The sequence below is a fragment of the Oncorhynchus masou genome, unplaced genomic scaffold (assembly GCF_036934945.1).
Source record: "Oncorhynchus masou masou isolate Uvic2021 unplaced genomic scaffold, UVic_Omas_1.1 unplaced_scaffold_16277, whole genome shotgun sequence".
Classification (NCBI taxonomy): Eukaryota; Metazoa; Chordata; class Actinopteri; order Salmoniformes; family Salmonidae; genus Oncorhynchus; species Oncorhynchus masou.
Window position 1 is genome coordinate 1 of NW_027006377.1, and position 3,107 is coordinate 3,107.

Genomic DNA, 3,107 nt, shown 5'->3' on the forward strand with positions numbered 1-3,107 from the left:
TCTGCTCCTCCATTGGTTGCTGTTCTGATCCCGACTCTCATCCTCCTCACATCCCTTCCCTCCACATCCTCTCTTCTTCTCTCTTTCATCCCTCGTGGCCACAGGGTGGAGCTTCGGTAGTTGAAGAGGTTTATCCTGGGATGCCAGGGCGCGGAGCGGGCAGGATACATGAGATGGGCAGTTGATGGGGGTCAAACGTCGAGAGGCTGTGGACATCACCCTGATACCCGCCTTGGCCTCACCCCTCCTGGGCTTGGAGGACATCTTGGGGAGAGTGAAGCCATCCACCAGGACCGTGTCGCCCACCCTGGTCCTGAACGGAGCCCTGTTGAGGCCCATGCAGTGCCTGGATGCTGCCCTCCTCTGCCCCAGCCTCACCCAGCCCTTTATCTGGAGGTATGTCCGCATGGGCAGGGCCATACCTGGGAGGACCACCACAGAGCACAGCTTGGTGGCCAGGTGGCATACACACTCCCTGTGGCATGTGGCCCTACTGAGGCGATCCTCAGGGGGTCATGACCCTGGGGATCCCGACAGGTAAGGGTCAGAACGCTGTTGGCGATAAAGAGGCGACAGCGGGACACTTGGCGACGTCAGGGTGGGCCGTCTGGTGGCACCACTCACGGTAAGGGTGAACCCCACCGGCTCAATGACACGCACGAGAATACACGAATATAAGCTATATACGAGAATATAAGCTATATACATTGGTCAGTGCTATCATTGTAAGCTATATAAAGGCTCAGTACAATCATGGTAATCATGGTAAGCTATATAAAGGTTCAGTACCCATCACTGTTGATAGTAAGTCTATCATACAGTTCAGTGTGTAGATGTGTATTCTGACCTCATCACAGGTCTCTCCCTAAGACAGGTGTCATTGGACGGTCAGTCTGTGTCCCAGGAAGCAGCCTCTAAGGAACTCCGCCCACCCATCCCAGGTGTCCAACCGTAGAGTAGCCCCTGGGAGACAGAGACATATGTGGTTGTCCTCTGGTTGCCATGAACCAAGAATGTGTTCCATACAGTCCATTTGTCTCTGTGTTACATCCATAAGGTGTTGAGCCAGAGGACCATTGATCTACTGCACAAGGAAGGCCACACCAGGTCAATGGCGATTAGGCCGGCAGCCGGTTGCAGTCGTAGAGTTGCAGGCCGGTGGGAGAGCTCAGTCTGAAGGAGCTGACGGGAAGCCCACACTGCTGGGACACCAGGGTCATGAGCCTGGCCACAGACGTACTCAGGAGAAACACAGTGCCCAAGACTGAGAGGGTCTCCCCCGTCACGGCACTGAACACACGCACCACCGGCTCCCGCTGAAGTATAAGACCATGGACATACAGTAAATTCACTTGTTTTACATAAATACCTATGTTGTGTTTATACACAGAGTAAACAAAACATTATGAACACCTGTTCTTTCCATGACAAAGACTGACCAGGTGAATCCAGATGAAAGCTATGATCCCTTCATGATGTCACTTGTTAAATCCACTTCAGTGTAGATGAAGGGGAGCGGACAGGTTAAAGAAGGATTTTTAAGCCTTGAGACAATTGAGGCATGGATTGTGTATGTGTGCCATTCAGAGGGTGAATGGGCAAGACAAAATATTTAAGTGCCTTTGAACGGGGTAGTAGGTGCCAGGTGCACCGGTTTGTGTCAAGAACTGCAATGCTGCTGGGGTTTTTCACACCAACAGTTTCCTGTGTGTATCATGAATGGTCCACCACCCAAAGAACATCCAACCAACTTGGCACAACTGTTGGAAGCATTGGAGTCAACATGGGCCAGCATCCCTGGGGAACGCTTTCAAACACCTTGTAGAGTCCATGCCCCAACGAATTGAGGCTGTTCTGATGGCAAAAGTTATAAGGGTGCAACTCAATATTAGGAAGGTGTTTCTCATGTTTGGTACACTCAGTATATATAGTTAGAGTCATATAATTACAGGGGTAAGATGAAGTGGCTCCTTTGCACTGATCTTAGGTCTGGTTTGTGTTGTACTGCTAATGGTAAAGGTTAGATTTGGTGAGTGTAAACTGATCCTAGATCTGTGCCCAAGGGCAATTTTTATCCAGAGACAAATCAAAGGTCCATTAAATTTATAATCTACCACCATCTCGTGGCTCAAATTTGTAACAACATTTTCTAATTCATGTGCTGTACTGAGTTTTGTTCTATCACATTGAACACTAATCTGGGTGCAGATTAAATTGAAGACTAATATTGGGTGAAAAATTAAAAATTAATCTGGGTGCAGGGCAGATTGCTCTACTGTAGAATATGTATTTCAATGAACCTAAAGGGTACTCTTCTCCTACTATACGGTCTGCTGTGCTCTACTGTACTCTGCTGTGCTCTACTGTACTATACACCATACTGGGTATACAGACTCTTCAGATACTGTTAGCGAACACCAGACTGAGGTCGAGGCGATTACATGGGGAAAAGGTTTATGACTGTAAGGGTGTTTGGTACAAAAGCAACACGACATCGGGCCACATTTCAGCTTATCCCAGGTCAACCATACAATACTATAGATTTCCACTCTAGTCAACCAGCAAGAAGGAGAGACAGACAGAAGGTCTGGCTTTGACTATGTCAATGATGGGATGTGTAAGTAAGGAGTAAGGAACACAAATAAACATTATTCTGATGGTTAAATTTTTACTTAGATACATAACCACTCTCCTCTGTTAGCAAATCTTCCACAGAACTTTGTGGAACAGAGTGAGTTCTGTCCCTGTCTGGCTCTGGACATGTACCCAGGGACCTCTGTACAACAACACTTCACACTCACGAAGCAGTGTTCTTACTAACCAATCACTCTACCATAACCATGGTCTTGGTTGAGCAAGGGCAATATTACTTTAAGTCTCAAGCAGGGTGACCTCAACATACTATATATCACCATACTATATACTACCACACTATACAGTGGGGCAAAAAAGTATTTAAAATTTGAAGCAGAGCTTAATTTGTAAATTGGGAGGTGCCAGAACAAAGAGTGAGTGTTAGAGGGGGGTTCTGTGGTACCAGAACGCATGAGAAAAAAGATAACCTATTATAATAGAGCATTGAACGCATATCATCACATTTGGGTAGA

General features: G+C 47.1%; 1 pseudogene; it reads right to left on the reverse strand.

Moving 5' to 3' along the window:
• Window positions 1–50: 50 nt before the first annotated feature.
• Window positions 51–1,316, reverse strand: LOC135531529 (protein ANKUB1-like; annotated as a pseudogene).
• Window positions 1,317–3,107: the final 1,791 nt, after the last annotated feature.